The sequence below is a fragment of the Sceloporus undulatus genome, chromosome 3 (assembly GCF_019175285.1).
Source record: "Sceloporus undulatus isolate JIND9_A2432 ecotype Alabama chromosome 3, SceUnd_v1.1, whole genome shotgun sequence".
Lineage (NCBI taxonomy): Eukaryota > Metazoa > Chordata > Lepidosauria > Squamata > Phrynosomatidae > Sceloporus > Sceloporus undulatus.
Genome location: NC_056524.1, coordinates 134569401 through 134588640, shown reverse-complemented (window position 1 = coordinate 134588640; position 19240 = coordinate 134569401).

Below are 19240 nucleotides of genomic sequence, written 5' to 3'. Positions count from 1 at the left end.
CAACATTGCTAGATCAATCTGTTGGGCTGTTTTCCGAGTGTATGGCATTTGTAGTTCTGATTAAAATCATAGGACACTGATCATCTGATCCATCCTTTACAAAGGGCTATTGTTGCACAGTTGTAAACCATGAAAAGAATTGCTTTGTGAATGAAACTTCAGTGAAATATCCCTTGAAATCATGTTTGGAGAATTACCAAAAACAAAACAAAAACAAAGCCCCTTGAGGAATATAAAGGGAAATTGTTTATGTTGATTTTTTGAAGTCACTCCTAGTCTAGTTTAGTGGGAAGGTTTCAAGTAGATTTGCAGCTGCTTTTGTAATTTTCATCACAATCTCTTCATAGTGCACACCAAATATTGTGATATTGACAAAATACATTTTGGCTCACACTAATGAGGTAGGTTTACTCCCCTGCAAATCTAAATGGGTCATCAGAGAATTTAAAAGGCTTGCTTGAAAAGCAATACATCTGAAATACAAAGGCCTATTTTCTTTTTACATAGTGACATTGCACTAATGATGGACAGAATAAAAAGCAGATATATCTGTTATTATTAGTTTTTTTCTTTGTATTAAAAAAGTCATCTGGCTTGTATGTATGGCTTGATTTGTTCCAATCAATCACAATGTTTGCATTCACTATACTCTGGTTTCTCTTCAGATCATATAAATCTTTTATATTCATTAAAAACCAGTTCAAGTATATATTTATAATGCACAGTGGGATCAATAGCAGAATCAATGAAATAGCTAACATGTTTTACTACTTGTATCTGTGCACAAGTTTTATAACTTAGTCCTGCCTATTAGGGTCTGAATACACAGGAATGATCTATTGTATCCTGTCCACAGATCTGGCCTATTCTTGCTTCTGGTACCTATGTGATCCGGCATGGCAATAGGCAGGTGTTCATATGCCCAATGACTGCTGTATTGTGGAGCCACTACTACTGCCTTGCAATCCACCACTGTTCTAACTGCAGGCCCTATAAGGGTGGAAATAGGACATCTGGCTTTACCCATGTCACCATGAGCCCCCTTTGATATCACAGGCTGTAACTGGGGTCTTCGAGTAGAATGCTGTGGTGGTGGCAGGTAAGAGGCCCATGTGGTTGTCCAGTCTACTGGCTGTTGCAGTGGAGTATCTGGAAAACTCTACTGCAAACAGATGGTCTTTTTAGGCTGGGATAAGGGTGAGTTGGATGTGGGGCAGGCTAGATTCACCCAAATGGCGTCTGCCTGTCCCTGGCCTGGGGCTGCTGGCCTGCAGCATCTAAACTAGACAACATCAGGCCAGGGGGAACAGGGGCATTTTTGCCCATGCGTGGGGACGGCATGACTCGGTGGTTAAGATGCCAATTCTGACAACCAAATGGATGCCGGGGTGGCAGTCTGAGATCCAAACACCACATAACAGAGCAAGCTCCCATCACTAGTTCCAGCTTCTGCCAACCTAGCAGTTTAAAAACATGTAAAAGTGCAAGTAGATAAATAGGTACCGCTTTGGTGGGAAGGTAACAGTGTTCCATGTGACTCCGTATTTAGTCATGCTGGCCACATGACTTTGGAGTTGTCTTTGACAATGTTGGCTCTCCCGGCTTAGTAACAGAAATGAGCACCACCCTCCACAGTCAGATATGACTAGACAATTATGTCAAAGGGGAACTCTTTACTTTTACATCCTCTTAGCCATCATGTTTATTATAACTGCCAGTTAGTACTATTTTGCCATCACTGCATCCAGTGTTTGATCATTCACGTACAGTGCGCCCTTCCCTTATGCGGGGATCCGTTCCGGATCCCCCTGCATAAGGGAAAAATACGTAAAGTCAAGCCCCATTAGAAGTAATGGGGCTTGTGCCCACAGCGCAACCCATTACCTCTTCCTGGCATGCCAAGATATCTTGTGGCACGGGTTTCCAGAGTATGCTGGCAGCCGCATAAGCCACACCCGCATATAATGCCGGTGCACTGTAATAAAGAGTTCTAAACAGCCATGAAATGATTACAATTTACATTTGGCAATGGGGATATGATAAAGGGATAGGAAGCAAGACAACATTAACAACATAGAGATACGTGTCACCTTATTCAGCCACAGGTACTTAGGACTAGTTTTAGTTGGCAAGGAAGGCACAGCTATAAACAAACAAACAAACAAACATTCCAAAGAAGGATTTGATAGAGGAAAGAATGTGGCACCACATAAGGGTCATGAGAATCTTTTTAAAAATCTTTTAATGGGAACATTCATATACTTCTAACACAAGGTGGGAATCAATGAGGCCTGAATTGTGGTTCCCACAATTCTTCACCAGTAGTTATGTTGTCTAGGGCTGTTTGGAGTTGCAGTTCAACAACAGGCATTGCAAATTTTGATTTTGTAACAAATTAGGACAGGCAGAAACCAGCATGTGAAGTCTTTCACAGCAAGAAGGCTGTTGCTATTAAAACAACAGATCCCTTTCCAGGAAAAAGTGGGCAAGCTTTGTTTGATGGATCTACTCTCACTAATACAAAGTATGCAAGCTCAGCATTTTGTTTTCACCCTTATTTATGAATGCTAAATGACTATGGGGTGAACATGAACTTTCTCCTTTGTCTATAGTAACCAAAGCCACTTGAAAGATGAACTAGTGCTACCTGTAGGGTAGTTTTATCTTGGTTTCTATTTTTTTGACCCACTAAACTGTAATGCAGTAACCTGAGTTATAGATATAGAAATACAGAGATATGGATTTTCCCCACCTTCTTGCAATGATGGTGTATGGATTCTCATTTTCCCAGCCCATCTCAAGGCCATTGGCTCAAATTTTAGTTCTTCACAGAGCAGCTAAAGAAAAAACAAAAGGGTTGTCATATTAAGGTGACCTGGAGATTAATTCAGAATACTCTGGAGTAGGTAGAGATGCCATTCTGTTTCAATTTGAGAGAAAATTCAATTTCAGTTCAATCATATTAGCCAATGATTGGACAGCTCTGTGGTTGAACCTTCAGAGATCAATATTTCATCGCTTTAGGCTTGTATAAGAGTCTTGTATCTGGCTTTCTTCTTCTTTTTATAAGACAAGGCAACATCTGTAGGGGCTAACTTCTTCAGATTATGGATTAAATTTAATATTGAACCTTTCACTGAAGAGGCAGGGGATCTGTCTAACTTTCCTCATGTATACACTGGCTGCACTGACACCCCTGTTTTATGTCACACAATGAATTCTGTTCCTAAATCTGATCTTCTCTCTCTCTCTCTGTGTGTGTGTGTGTGTGTGTGTGAGAGAGAGAGAGAGAGAGAGCACATTACTTCTTGTGTTAATTTTTTTTTGACCAGAATCGTGCTGGTATTCTATGTCAGTGTGTCTACACTGACATAGATAATGCTAGTGATATTATTATGTCAGGTTTTCAAAGTAGCAATAAGAGATGGTTGAAATTCATGGCATGCAACCCTTATTGCTACTTTGAAAACCTGGCAAAATGTCATGGCATGTAGCCATGACAATCAGGAAGTAGATGTTAAGTGAGTTATGTTTCACCTAAATACTACACGACACAGTATTTATTTCAGTCAATCTAGCCATGTAGTTTACCATATTGTCTACATGCACACATTGCATGATGGATACATTAATATCTTCATGAAGTGCTCACATCCCAAAATATATCATCTCTATATAAAAGGAGAAGTTTTCTACCCTCAGATAGGTGACATTCTTTATAACAAGGGAAACCTAGTAACTCTGTAGCAGGAAGAAAAAGGCATCAAGTGCAGCAGCCATTAAATAAGACATGTTGCAGCCAGATTTCATCTGCCTTTTCTCACTACCACTGCAAAACTCTGGAAAAAGTGGATGGTGCTAGCATGGTGTATCAACAGGATTGTGCTGTTTATCTCTTTTTAGAGGAAAATGTCCATGTTGAAAAGGAGCATTAACCTCATTTCAGATAGCCAAATAATTATATATTTATTGTAGGTAATAAAATACTTAATTTTCTAGAGGAAATCCTGATAGAGAAGCCTTGTAGGCTAAACACTGTGGCTTGAGATACATACAATGAAAAATTATGTGCCTTTGATGAGGAGTTTTTTTTTTAAATCTGAGTGCCATTATAGCTACATTAACACATGGAATAAGGTGGCCAGATTCTAGTGGAAAGATCCAAGGTTTGCTACTCATCTAAGTCTGTGCAGCTCTGCCTTCATTTTTTAAAATGTCAATAGGAAAAAAACTGGGTAGGTTTGGGATGAGGACCGTCTCCCTAAGGTCAGAAAATGAACAAAAATTGACAATGGTATAGATACTCATTCTGCAGAACAGGTCCAAGAAGCTTGCCTTATTTCCACAACAGTACCTGCCAGCTGCAAGACGAGGACAACTTCAAGGTGGAAAGATCAATATTCTCTCAACAGCTCTCTTTAAAAACACACAGAAAGAAATCAAAGAGTCTTATCTTTCCTCTGAAATTTCTACTGACTCTAAGATAGAAATTTCAGATGCTGGCATTGCTTTCAGTAGCTGTCACCTTTGAGCAAAACATGTGGATCTCCCTACTTTCAAAGGCCCCAAGCAACATGTTTGCAAGTCTTGTTAAATCTTTTCAAAAAGTTAAAACCACATGGTATATGTAAGATCTTGAGTTTGCCATAACAGCAGGGGGGTGAGCTTTTACCTGGATTTTAGGCATGCCACATGGTATCTATTTGGCCCAGAGCCTTTGTCTCTTAAAAACTAAATCTCTAGCCCTTGGAGAAACCAAGGTATGGGCCAAAATATGGAGACACCCTTCTGCATTTTCCCCCTGCAAGAAACAGGTCCACAAGGGATTTTGATGGAATTTAATTCAGTTGAACATTTGATATGCTCTCATTTTGAAAGAGGGAGGTTGCTCCTTTATCATTTCTACAGGCATTACACTCAAGAATTGTGAGTTATTTTAAAACCATCTCTTCACAAGGAAAAGAATGCATGTGCACCCACAGGCTAGTAACAGAGCTGTTGGGATCTTAGTTTAATTAGGTCTCCATTCCACAGCACACTCGTTGCAATGTTTAATCTCACCCTGGTTTGCCCAGGGGTCTATAATTGTGAAATCTTTGTGAACAAAATGACTCACACAAATCAATATGTTGGCTCTATTTCTAGAAATGCATTTAGGAAATAATGAAAATCACAACTGCCCTATTAATGTATGTTATAGCTCATGAGCTGTTGAGGCATTTGATGTCCACCCCTTATTTTAACCACTGTGCTGAAGCAGCATATATGGAAAGTGCACATGTATTGTTCCTTTCTTGATACAGATATAAAGTGGTCAATCTAAACGCTCCCCAGCAAAGTCCAGTATAAAGTCCCCCTTCCTTTCATCTGTAAATCAATTAAGTAACTCACAGGCAATTGTAATAATGTGCATTTGTTTGGATAATTCCTCGGTTAGACCATATTTTTCTGTGTTTCAGAATATGTTTCATCTTGTGATGAAGAAAGGTGACACTGACCTAATTACATGTTGTGAATATCTTACCAGAGTAACTTTGTTGAAGAGGTAATGACAGGCATTGAAGCCCAGTTCATAGTCTTACCAGGTGGTGAAACCATGGCATATCTTACTGACACCATTGCCAAATGCCCTTTCCATATCTATTGCTCAGCTTTCCTATGATCTAGGGTACATGAATATGGATGACCTTTGAACCTTGACAGTAGTGATTTTAGCAGCCTCCCCCCACCAAAAACACATCCACACTCATACAACCATATTCCTGGAAATAGGATCCCTACACTCCATAAAGATATAAAATATTCATTTCATCTGCACCTCTGTGGTCTGGAGTATAATACATTTTGTTTTCTCCCCTTTCTTCATCCACAGAAACAAGCAGAGGTACTTTAAGTGTAAGTAGAGTAGACATATTTAATCAATTGTCAAAAACTGTCAAAAGGTGACATTATGGAAACAAATCTCACTGATTTAATGTGCTTACTGTATCCAGGACTAAAAATAGATTGAGGTGAGGGTCAGTAGTTCTACCTTTGGTCCCCTGACCCCATATTTGTAAAGTGTAATGCTCTGTAGAAATCACAGTAATCACTGAACCTTGTTCTGTGTATATAACTAGAGCTTCCAAATTCATGAAGCAAGCATTTCCATCTGAAGTAAGCATTTCAGCATCCATGGTGATCATTCCAAATGGAATAAAATTTGTTCTATTATGGCAACATTATACAGGCCTTTTATGCATAGTTTTCATGCATAGCTGTCTATTATGAAAATGTAAGCTTGGGTAGAAATCATGGAGCCTTCCAGATTGTGTGGGGCTGAACCTTCCAGCATTCCTCCTCTTTGGATATGCTGTTTAGTCCTGGTGTAAGTTCCAATCCAACAACATGTGGACTGCCCCAAGATTCCCAACATTGTGGTGTAGCCATATCCCTGTAGCAGTATGACCCATGCAGGGGAGCAAGATTGTGCAATATTATAAGGTTGTAATTCTTTGTTATTTTAATTCTTGAAAGAAGCTTTAAGTAATTTAGTCATTTCTTTCTCACTGTGCGGTTTTCGAAAACTATTCACAGTTCAGAACTTATTCTGACTGAAATTTACACATGAAATTTTTGCAAAGAAACCATCATTTTTTTTCTGGAGAGAAATGTTATTTTCTGCAGGAAAAAAAAATTGTAAAAAAATACTATGTGTGATTTTTGTGCAGAATAAGTTCTGAAATACAAAAATCCTTAAGTTCAGGGTTCTCCTCTTTTCAACCATTTTAAAATAAAGCTTACATCCATCTAGAAATCAACATGGGACATCCCTGTGACACTGCAATAGATGGTGCACAGATGTGCCTACTTCTCATTATGTGAACTGAATCATTACCCAAATCCATGTGACTGAAAACATGCTAGCAGATTTATAACACAGATCACCTTGAAAGGGGAGACTGGAGAACTGAGCTGATAGGTACGTAGTATGCAAGTACCTGGTATGCAGAAACCTTCATCACACTGGTGTACATGGGGATACATCTCTTCTTCCATTACAGGATCTGGATTGCTGTTGTATATGAAACAGGAGCAATGATGCTGAGACAGAAACTTGCCATCTTGTAGCTAATTATAATTAATAAAGTGTGGATTGATTCTTTTTCTTTGATCGCCAAATGTGGATTTATATACTTTTTAAAATGATTGTCAATGTATTATTTCTGTTGTAGCATTAACTACAAGAATATAAGCCGCTTTGTTGGGTCGATATCATGATGTCTTTTGTCACAAGATATTTTCAGTAGCTAGACAGATGAAGGGACATTTGGAGGAAAAGGCAATAAGATAAATGAGATAAGAATGAAAAATACCCAGTGTTTCACCTGTGACAACAAGATTTCATAAATGGGATCTGAGGACATTTGATATCTCAGTACTGTCTTTTTTCCATGATAAGCTTTAGCACGTGTTGAGTTTTGGGATGCACATAACTTTTTCTAAAGTTTACAATGATGTTTTTGCCTTGTTGCTGACACTGCATGCTGAGGACACTGTGCTGCAAAAGTGGGTATGTAAATTTTGTAAACAAAATTACACTCAATGTAGGGCTACCTATGAAGAGTGTCTGGGAAATCAGTGTTGCTCCTGTTAAACAGTACTACAAAGAGTCAGATATTATGATTAACAAAACAGCATTTTCAGTGTAATGAAATTATTTAGAGCAGTGGTTGTCAACCTGTGGGTCGTGACCCCTAGACCATTGGAAAACACATATTTTTGGTGGTCTTTGGAACCGAGACACCACAGTTTTATGATTTGAGGTCACCACAACATAAAGAACTGTATTAAAGGGTCATGGCATTAGACGGGCTGAGAACCACTGATTTAGAGTAAAGCTAAACTTCTAAGAAAGGGCTAGAAGGGGAAAGAAGCTGGGAAGCTTAGTTATTACTCCATCTCCTGGAAGAAGGTAGGAGTCAATGGAATATTGTTGATTGAAACAAAAGGCTAGTGTGACTTGGGGGATTTTTGAGGAATTTCCCATTCAGGTCTGGAAAATGTAATAGGGTAATGGGTACCTTCATCCATACCATTACTGATGACAGGTACCATCTTAGGACCAAAACAGCTACCTTGGCTTGTGGTGGAAAGCAGTAATAGAGTTGGGAGACATCTACATAATGATGGCAATTCTAAAACTCTGGACAATCTCTCACAGCATTTTCATATATATGTTAAATAGCATGGGGGACAGAACCAAACTCTGAGAGACCCCACAGGCCAATGGCCAAGGACTGAAATAGGAGTGCCCCAGTACCACCTTCTCTGGGATGGGGTAAATGGTGCCCCCAAGTCCCATCCCAGCAAGGCAACCCAGAAGGATAGTATGTTTGATGATATCAAAAGCCTTTCAGAAGTCCAGTAGAACCAATAGACATATATTCCCTCTGTCTACCTCCTGGCATAGGTCATCAACCTAGACTGACCTAACACTGGTCAGCTTGGTATGGACCAAGGCAATTTTGAATTCACTAAATCTTCCTTGTTCTATACAATTACTCAGCCAGACCTTCCTTTTTACTTGCAGATCTACAGTAAAATCATGCTATTCTGGCTGTTATCTCAGTCCTGGGACTATTCCCTCTGTGTTTTAAGAACAGAAGACTGGGATATTAGTAACATTGTATTCCTAGTTTGCTATCATTAACATTTATTATGTGATGAGCAGGATGAGCAATGGGAATCTAGGATAAAAGATAAAATTTCAGATGTAACAACCAGCCTTGCTATCTAATTAAAGTCAGTCAGTCAGTCAGTCATTTATTGTATTTGATTAAAAGCCATTACAAATCCAATAAAAGAATACACACATGTACATACATACCAAAAAAAAATCAGATTAATGATGCCCCTGCACAGTCTATAGTAATATCTTTCAATAATTAGCACAGCTACTTTTATCAGCCTTAGCAAATAAGGTTGTTTTATGTATGGTTGTATGGTTCAGTCTGTCAGCAGTCAACATAATTTCAAAATCTATCTCAAGAATCATGTAAAAATAAGCAGTTGATGGTACAAACAATTCTGAATTTTTAAAAAAGATTAATGATGCTACCTTAGCAAAATCCTTTCTTAATTCTGTATTAAACTAATATGTGCAAGAGGGACAAAAATCCACTTGCATGCACATCAGTTTTCTAAAGATTTGTTTGTTGATTACAGAACACCTTGTGAAATATGCATGTTATTTCAAATGGCTGCTTTTATTTATTATCTTGGTGGATGGCATGGCTTTGAACTAAGAGGATGAAAATTTGAGTTCAGAATGTATGCATTGAAACACACTAGACTGGTCTAATCTAATAAATCCATGTGTTTGAAGATGTAAAAATGAAAAGCAAACCAGGAAGAAAATAATGATGATTCTGCCACTTCCCCCTCCCCCCAGGCCAGTTTTGAGTCAGACATCGGGATCTTTTCAGTAATGTTTATGGTCATCTGACTTTCTTTTCATAACACAGCCACTGTGATCTATGGATAGAATTTTGTACTCACATTTGAGAAGAAGGGGATTCAAATTCACTTGGAAAAATCAAGAGGGCAATTCCAAGTGAAAGCAAAGACTAATGTATGGTACACTGAGAATTTGGTCCTCATTGCATGGGCCCTGTGTAACAGGCTCAGCGAAGAATGGAAGGGGTCAGGAAGGGAATGGAACAGGGATATCACCTGTTTTACTGCATACCAGAACACTGCTGGTGCCAACGGAAGTCCCTGTTCCGTTCTCCATCCATCTCACAGGAGGTGATTTTACGAAACTGTTCTGAACAGTTCTCTTGTGAGACAGATGGGGAACAGAACAGGGACTTCGGGCAGTATCAGAGGCATTCTGGCCTGCAGTAAAATGGGTGATATCCCTGTTCCATTCTCTTCCTGTTCTCTTCCATTCCATGCCGGCCCATTCCCCAGGGTCCGTGCAATGAGGTCCTTAGTTTGGAGCAAAGATTTTACTATATAGTCAAGATTCTCCGCAGGTTTCTCTCTCTTTGGGGATGATACAGAGGGAAAGTCTACATAAATTTAGAGGCTGGCAAAATATTTCTGATTAAGAATTTTCCTCATATGAATTAAGCAGACAGACTAGAAGGAGTGGACAGAGGCTGCTCTGACCCCAATTGGGCTGCGACCATGATAGTTGCATGGTCCACTCCCAAATCTGCCAGCAGGAACACATTAAATCCACTCCTGAAAAGTCTGGCTCCTGCAACCTCGGTGCATCATCTAAATGTCACACCCCTGAATGTACTGGAAGCAGCTTCTTTTAGCCCATCTGTTTCGGGCCTAAATTCAATGGGACTGGTTTATAAGGATTGTTGGTATGAATTATTAATATGCCAATTGTAAATGTATTGTATGTGTTGGGGGAGTTGGTGGTAATTTGAATGTAGTTGTTACATTAAAGGTTATAAACTGAGGGTATTTGTATTAATGTATTAAGTTTATAATAATGTTTATAATTATTATTTTTAATGATGATAATGAATAAAAAATTTCTTCATTTGATTCACTGACTGGGTTTTGTAGAAAGTAACTTATTACTTAATATGGAATGATAAAATATCCATATTAGTTATGAAACATCTGGAGTATGAAAGTCTGGGAACCACTGCTTTAGAATATTTCTTCCCAACCTGACCATTTCAAGATGCACTGGAGTTTCATTTTCCCCAGGCAACCCTGTATAGTCACCCCCCTGTATCCACAGATTCTGCACCCACAGATTACACTATCCACAGCTTGAAAATATTGCCCCTCCAAAAAATTATTCCAAAAGCAAACTTGGATTTTGACTTTTTTATATATAAGAAACACCTTTATTCTATGCCATTGCATATAATGGGACCTGAACATCCACAGATCTTGATATCTCCAGAGGTCCTAGAACCAAAGTCCAGTGGATACCAAAGGCCCACTGCATTATGGAATCTGCAGACCATCTGAAATGAATCCAGGTTGGGAGAAAACAGTCTTAAAAGGACAAATAGTGTAGTTTTGAAGATGCCAAAAACAAAACTTCATGACATTTTCTGAAAATATCATGCACTGTTTCAAAACCCAGTGTTTTAATTATTCATTCTTCAATAATAATTAATTGACTAGTTAAGACAAATAGTTGAATTATTAATGCTGGAGGTAATGAATTAATAACCCAATTTCTAATATTTAACATTGTCTCATTGATTTCCATACCTAATATTCCATGCTCTACATTACTCAAAGTGAATCCACTTTTTTCTCCAGGGAAAAATAAATAACTCATGTGGGAACTCTTCTGTGCATTCACTTATAGATGAGTCTCACTGAACTCTGAGTAATTATATGTTGGATTCAAATAAGACATATGTGGTTAAATGAACTTGAAAATCTTCCTGGCTTTAGGAAACACAACTTCCTTTTTGCTCATTGCCTCATAATAGAAAGAAAATAATTTGTCTTCCTTCCCTCACATCTGACCAAAATATCAAAAGTACTCTTCTCCAAAGGTATGTTTCAGTGACCAGACATGCAAAGTTATATAAAGCAATTTCTTATGTAAGAGAGCTGGTATAACATAGTGCATAAGGGACCAACAGTACAATTGTTGATTACTTGGTAGTACACATGGAAAGAATAATTGCATGTTTTGGGAGATGGTGAAAGGGGCTTCTCAAGGGACTGAAAATTCTGATGAGGAGAATCTTCCTCAACCCCTTTCTCAGTTTAATCCACAGTGTTCAAATAGATTCAAGGGCTACTCCTGCCCTCCTGTAAGACTCATGTATTTCCTGTCCCTTCCCAACAGCTGTGTTCCCATAGCTAGTTTATGACAACAACATCCACATCATTGTGAACAGGGGTGGTAAGATACACTCTCCTAATACTCACAAGTGTTTCCCCAGCCTCTTAATGTTGTGCAAGGTGCACTAGAGGGAGGGGAGGGGAGGGAGCCAGAAAGGAATCAGGGATATAGCCTTTTGATTCTTGCCTGATTCCCCTCCACTGTCATGTGGGTCAGATGGGAGATGAAACCAAGAGATGGTCACAACAGATCCCTATTGTGACCTCCTACCCGAGAAATGTCTTTTCAAAGTTGTCTGGCAGCAAGAAAAATGGGTTAAAGTATTTATATACCACATCCCCACTCATTAAAAAAAACCATTGAGTTCAATGGGATTAGCTTACAAGTACATGCATTAGGGCATAGGTGGAAAACTCAAGGTCTGGCTCTGAGACTTCCTGACTTCTCCAGATGGCCTTATCACTTTTCCCAGGACAGCCATTGTATGGTTGTTTTTTTACACTTTCTCTGTTTTGCTATTCTAAAAGTCTAAAATGCCTTTCCTAAGTAAAATCTTTCACATTAAATATGCTGATACTTTTTGTCCCACCCTTTCGCCTTTGGTGTTGGGATGTCTGAGAACCAGTGTGGTTTATGATTTGAGCATTGGATTACAACTCTGGAGGTCAGAGTTTGAATCCCCACTTGGCCATGGAAACCCAGTGGGTGGCCTTGGGCATGTCACTCTTTCTCAGCCTCAGAGGCTGGCAAAGAAAATCCCTTCAAACAAATCTTGCCATGAAATACCTGTGATAGTTTCACCTTGGTGCACTGTGACCCAGAAATTACTTCAAGGCATAAAGCAACAAAACATTCTGGTATGTGGCCCTTGAAAGCCGGTCTGAAATTGAATTTTGTCCTGAGGCCTAAATTTGGTCCTCAAGCTCTACCCTTGTAGTGCAGTAATTTAGGCACAGCCAGGAATTTTCAGCTTCACACATCTGTGCTCTTAACTCACCAAGTGACATTAGGGAAACCACTCCCTCTCTCAACCTCATCACCATCGCCTATTTGCAAAGGGTGTGTGTGTGTGGGGGGGGGCACAATCTTACTAGGGATGGCAAGAAATTTCTTGGTTGTAATTTTTACTGAGACATTGCTGGATTCAAAACTCCTGGGAAATGGTCTGAAATACAATGGGCCTTTTGTATACGCGGGACATCTGTTCTGGACCCCACCCCCCACATATGGCAAAAAATGTGGGACCTCAAGTCCTGTTGATTTCTATGGCTGCACACACACCACAGGGACATGCACCATTTTAGGTCCCTGGACTTACTGTGCATGGAATCTTACATCTGCATATGGCAAGCCTACGTATGGAGCAGGTGGGTTGTATAATATTTGGTTGGTAATCCATAATTTCTGCCTTTGCAATCTGATAATAATCATTACATTCTCACTCAGACCCCTCCGTTCTAGTATTCCAAGGTTTGGCTGTCCCAGCCTAGGATCTCCACTGCACAGTCCCAGATTCTCCCTCTCCTTCTGCCCCTCCTCTGGACCTTTTCCCCCACGAACAAGGGTCTCACTTTTTGGCTACCTTTAAATCTGAGTTGAAGACCACCCTTTCAGGGAAGCGTTCTCAGGCACTGTGTGGTTATGTATCTGATATTTGATTGGCTAGTGGATATTGATGGTTTAATTGTTGCTTGCTTTTTAACTAATTCTATGTTTATATTATTCCTATTTTTATGTATTGTTGTAGATTGATACCCATTGGCAGGTTTAGCCATTTTTATTGATTTCATTGATTTTGTATGATACACACAGAACAGCGCTGTGTACATTTTAACAGCGCTATAAAAATAAACTAAATAAATAATAAACGTTGAAGATAGCTAAAGGGCCATCCACTCTAACCTCCAGCCATACAGGAATACATAAATAGAATCAAATAGATCTAGAATCATAGAGTTGGAAGAGACCGCAAGGGCCATCCAGTCCAACCCCCTGCCATGCAGGAAATCCAGATCAAAACATCCCCAACAGATGGCCATCCAGCCCTGTGAAGACTCCAAGGAGGGAGACTACTACACTCTAGGAAGTGTGTTCCACTGTCGAACAGCCTTATGTCAGGAAGTTCTCCTAATGTTGAGGTGGAATCTCTTTTCCTGCAGTTTGCATCCATTGCCTGGATCAAAGCACTCAACATATGGTCATACCACCCTGTCTGGGATCTCCAAAGGAGACTTCACCACACTCCAAGGCAGTGTTTTGCACTGTTGAACAGCTCTTACTTTCTGTCATTGAATCCATTGCCCTGTATCCAAATATGATCAGACAATGTTTAACACTGGTAAATCACCCTCAAACATTGAGAAACGCACGTCTGTGAAAGCCTGGCATGCTTCCTCAACGTCAAAGAATCATCACTCTCCTTCTGTGTCACTGAATCATTTGGGGAGAGGGAATTTCCTCTGAAGGAAACTGCATCAGAAGAAATACGCTTCCCTGAGACTATTCAGAGACACTAGAGGCAGGTGATGAGTCCATGAGATTGAGGAAGTGTGCCAGCATCATACATGAACGCTTCCTCCCACGTTTGAGGAATGTTACCAGTGATTCTCCAGGTATGGAAATCTTCAACATCCTTTTAAAATTGTGGTGCCCAGAACTAGACACAGTATCCAGGTGAGGCCCAACCAAAGAGGAATAGGATGACATATATTGCTTCCCTTGCTAGAGAGACACTATACTTCTATTGATGAACTAGATCAGATTGGCTTTTTAGCTGCCACATCAACACTGTTGACTCATGTTCTACTTGTGGTGATCTAGGAATCCAGAGCCCGTTCACATGATAATTGTTAAGCTAGGTATCCCCCATCCTATATCTCTTTATTTCATTTTTTTTCCCTGCCTAAGTGCAGTAACCTTACATTTCTCCCTGTTGAACTTCATTTTGTTAGTTTTGGCCCAGCTTTCTAATCCATTAAACTCATTTTGAATTTAGATCCTGGCCTCTGGGTTCCTTCCTAATTTGGTTTCATTTACAAATTTCATAAGCATATCTCTATTCCTTTATCCAAATCATTGATAAATAGTTTGTATAGCACTGGGCCCAGGCAGAATACTATGGCAACCTGGTCATTCTCTCCATGATGAAGAAGAGCAATTGTAGTAATACTCTTTGGGTTTTGCCTCCAGTCAACCATAACAAATCCCATATACTAACATGGTCTAGCTCAATTTTTACTAGCCCACATTTACTAGCTTGTTGCACACAATAGTTGTGGGATCTTGTCTTACTGAAATAAAGATCTAGCTGCATCTACAGCATTCCCTTTATCTACCAGCTGGTAATTTTTTATATAAAAAAGAGATCAGATTAGTCTGCCATGAGTTCATAGAATCATAGCATCACAGAATCGTAGAGTTGGAAGAGACCGCAAGGGCATCCAGTCAACCCCCCCCCTGCCATGCGGAAATCTCAATCAAAGCATCCCCGACAGATGGCCATCCAGCCTTGCTTAAAGACCCTCCAATGCGTGCTTGCTTACTTCCTTTTTTTCTTATGTAAGTAAAAATGTAAATATGTTTTCTACCCACAGTCTCTCACCAATCCATTTAGTGTGAAACAGAGATCACATTAGAAATAACTTATGTATTTTCAGATTCCTCTCTCTCTTTCTCTCTCTCTCTGCTGTGTAAACACAGATTTATTTATTTTATTTATTTTATGCTGAGAAGAATTTTATACACACATAACTGGCTACATGCCTAGAAGGAAACTTTTAAAGCTTCACTGGAATTGTGACCTTCGAAATTAAAAAAATTGCTACTTGTAAACATAAAAGTAGAGAAACTATTTAAAGTCTTAATTGTACAATTACTGAGCCGAGACTTTTTTGCAATTGGAATCAAACCTAATGCCCTTGGAAAAAGAAATAAAAACACTTTGAGTCTTCTTCTGTTAATAATGAAAAAAATTATATAATAGCTTTTTTTTGTTTCATTTAAATAGAATGTTTTGTCCCCTTATGCAGTACAAAACCTATATATATATATATATATCGCTTATTTGGATGGGATAGGATATTGTAACAATGCTTAATTTTCTTTGTTGAGATCTAGCTCTTATTAGTTTGGTTTCAGTTCCTACACACAGACACTGTGTAAATGCATCTTGCAAGAATGGTAAATCTGCATTTGCAACTCAATAGAGGATTTCATCTAGTATACAACCTTGTTAACAGCAGCAGCATTTGAATCTGAGTCGGTTCATGGCTACTGCACAAACTTTTGATATGCTCTATGAATAGCTTCGTATAATTTAATAGTATCTTTGTCAGATGAACTAATTTTCAGCTCAGGGTAAGCTTTTGTAGGTTAAAGCCTACCTCTCAAATGTGAAAGTGAAATGTAAGCAGCAGAAAACAGTCACAAGGAAGTTAATGAAATGTTTACTCTCAGCAATGCTCATTTTAAAGGGATAATAACCTTTACTGAAAGTAGGATGGGGATCATCACTCAGCCTTATTCAGGAAAAAGTAACAACAGCTCCTGGTTAAAACAACATTTTTTTTTATTCTTCCTCTTCCCCTTTTAGCATGAATTTCACTGCGGTGGTGGTAGCTTCATATGCCCTCTGGACCATTTTTTTTCAAATTGTTGGATACTTGAGCAATATCTTAGGCGGTATCAAAAAAGACTGCAGTGCATGCTCGAAGCTTTACTGCATTTCTCATTGTACACCCAGATGATTATTATTATAATATATATATGTGTGGTGTGTGTGTGTGGGTGTGTTGTGTGTGTGTGTTGCGGTGATGACGTTGGGCATATGACCAGTAAATATTTTTTATCAATCTATATTTCTCTCCTCCTTTCTCATGTTTTTATGATTCAAAGAACACTGAATAAAGATAGTGCAGTGGAATCTCCTACCTTAGAGGTCTTCAAACAGATACTGGATGGCCATCTGTTGGGAATGCTTTGATGTGATTTCCTGCATGACAGGGGTTGGACTGGATGGCCCTTGTGGTCTCTTCCAACTCTACAATCTATGATATTATTGTATTTTGAGCAGATTACTAGTGAGGCTATGATTGCAATTTAGCATCTGTACAAAAGTTATCATTTAGTCATCCAGCAGATACTGGAATTATTTTCTGTGTGGATGTGGAGAAATAAACTCCCAAGCAAACAAAGTATCTTATTTACCAGCAGTTAATATTTCCTTTTATTGGCCTATGCTTATCATGATACACAACATATACTGTTATTAATAGTCTAATAAGAACTAATAGCCATGATCCAGTCCACTACAGAAGAGACCTTGAAAATGAGTAGCCAAGCTTTAGAGATTTTTTTGGAGTTTTCATACTTTTAAACTTTTTCTCCAGCTCTCCAAAAATACAGCAATTCTCAGGAAGCTGCACCACACTATTTTCTGTTTCATATGAGATGTGTTCCATTTTTCCTCACAGAATGTGGGAACTTTGCAGCCAACTAGGAGACAGAGCATGAAAAGGTTACTTTTGTCTTACAGCTCTAAAATTCTTCAGGATTCGGGAAAGTTCATCCAAAGGAATTTTCAAGCTCAGGTGGAGCTCCTACCCACCTCTTGCCTGATCCTTCTTTCAAAGCAATACCTGCATTGCTATGGCCATGACTTATAAATCTGTGTCCAAAATCACTCCCAGTGACTAAAGCTGCATAAGTAAGACAGACTATGATCTCATAGCAGTAACTAAATTTTAAAGCAGACTAAGTACATTGCTCAGCACAAGAATAATGAAAAAGTGATAAAAGAAAATAGGCCCATGAGTGTGAAGAAACAGGTTTGTTGTAAAAAGCAATTGTTTTTTTAAACATGTGCATGTTTTTTGTGTAATATGAACAATGTAATGAATGTGTTTCACCAGACAAAATGGGTGGGAGGGTCTTTAGACTTGGTTTAGAGGAGTACTACAGTCTTTTATCTGTGTATGGTATCAGTCTATCAGTCTGAGGGTGTGTGGTATATAAATGTGTAGTATGTAGTATGTATATAGAGGCACACACACACTATATATAATATTAATATTATATGGAGAGGGGGTATCAAATTTGAGATCTAAAATCTCTGCATACAAATCTGCCAGACATTTTAGCAGGTTTTTAATATGTATCCCTTTTTATTTGGGTGTGTGTTTTATATTTTTTTTAACTTTTATATGAGAACTAGAAAATATACTAAAATGTAAAGACATACAACTGAGCCATGAAAGTAAGAATCATACAAGCCATTGTATTCCCTATTATCATGTATAGATGTGAGAGCAGGACAGTTAAAAAAGCGGATGGCAAGAGAGAATTGTTTGAAAACACTGAAAACACCATGCCAACAACTATCAGGTCAGAATGCACAGGGAAGCCATTGAAATCCACAAATACCTGAAACAACTTCACCAGGAAAGAAGAACTCTTAAAAGACAAACAAACTTGGCTACCAGTCCTGAAAACAACAAAATCAAGACTCAGCAAATGCACAATGAAAATACTCCCAGGGTCAGGGTTTTCCCAGCGGACAAGGTCACTAATTGAGGCAGACACTATCCTTTGCATATCCTCCCAGTCCAAGGCCTGCCATAAAACAAACAGACAATACACAGATTAACATGGAAGTCACTCCTCCCTCCACACAGAGGAGATTATCGCACTGCGTTCTGAGAACGTTCCATCTCATCACGTGATGAGAACGTTCCTGAACGGAGATTACCGCATTAGAAATCAAACGTGATCAGAACGGGATCAGAACGGCCGTTACCACACTGCGATTCCTTTTTCTTGAAACCGTTCTCAGAACGGTTTGGCTGTTACGTTTTGTGGCTGTCTTCTGATGACGTCACACCACTCAGTGGTTGGACGGCTCGGGAGAGGCGCCCCCCCCAGGAAAAGAGGGAAAAGGAGGCTTGTTCTTACGAAATCCCTCACCTCCCTTCCCCATAGATGCATCAAAAACGGAGTTTTAAAAGAGCAGTGAGCCCTATGGGTCTTCATCTGGGGGAAGCAGAGAGGCTTGGCTATGGGGTTGTCCGCCATCTCTCCCTCCTCCTCTTTCCCCATAGGAATCAATCCAAAAATGGAAGCTTAAAGAGCAGTGAGCCTATTGGGTCTTCATCTGGGGGGAGCAGAGGATGCCGGGCTATGGGGTTGTCCGCGCATCTTCTCCTCTCTCCTCTTTTCCCCATATGGTCAATCCAAAAACGGAGCTAAGAGCTGAGCCCATGGGTCTTCATCTGGGGGGAGCAGAGGATGCTGGCTATGGGTTGTCCTGCCATCGCTCTCTCTCTGCCCCTCGTTCCCCATAGGAAGAATCAAAACGGAAGTTTAAAATCTCTCCCAGATGGGCAGACCCAAAAGGCTGCTCATCCTGCTCCTTTTAAACTC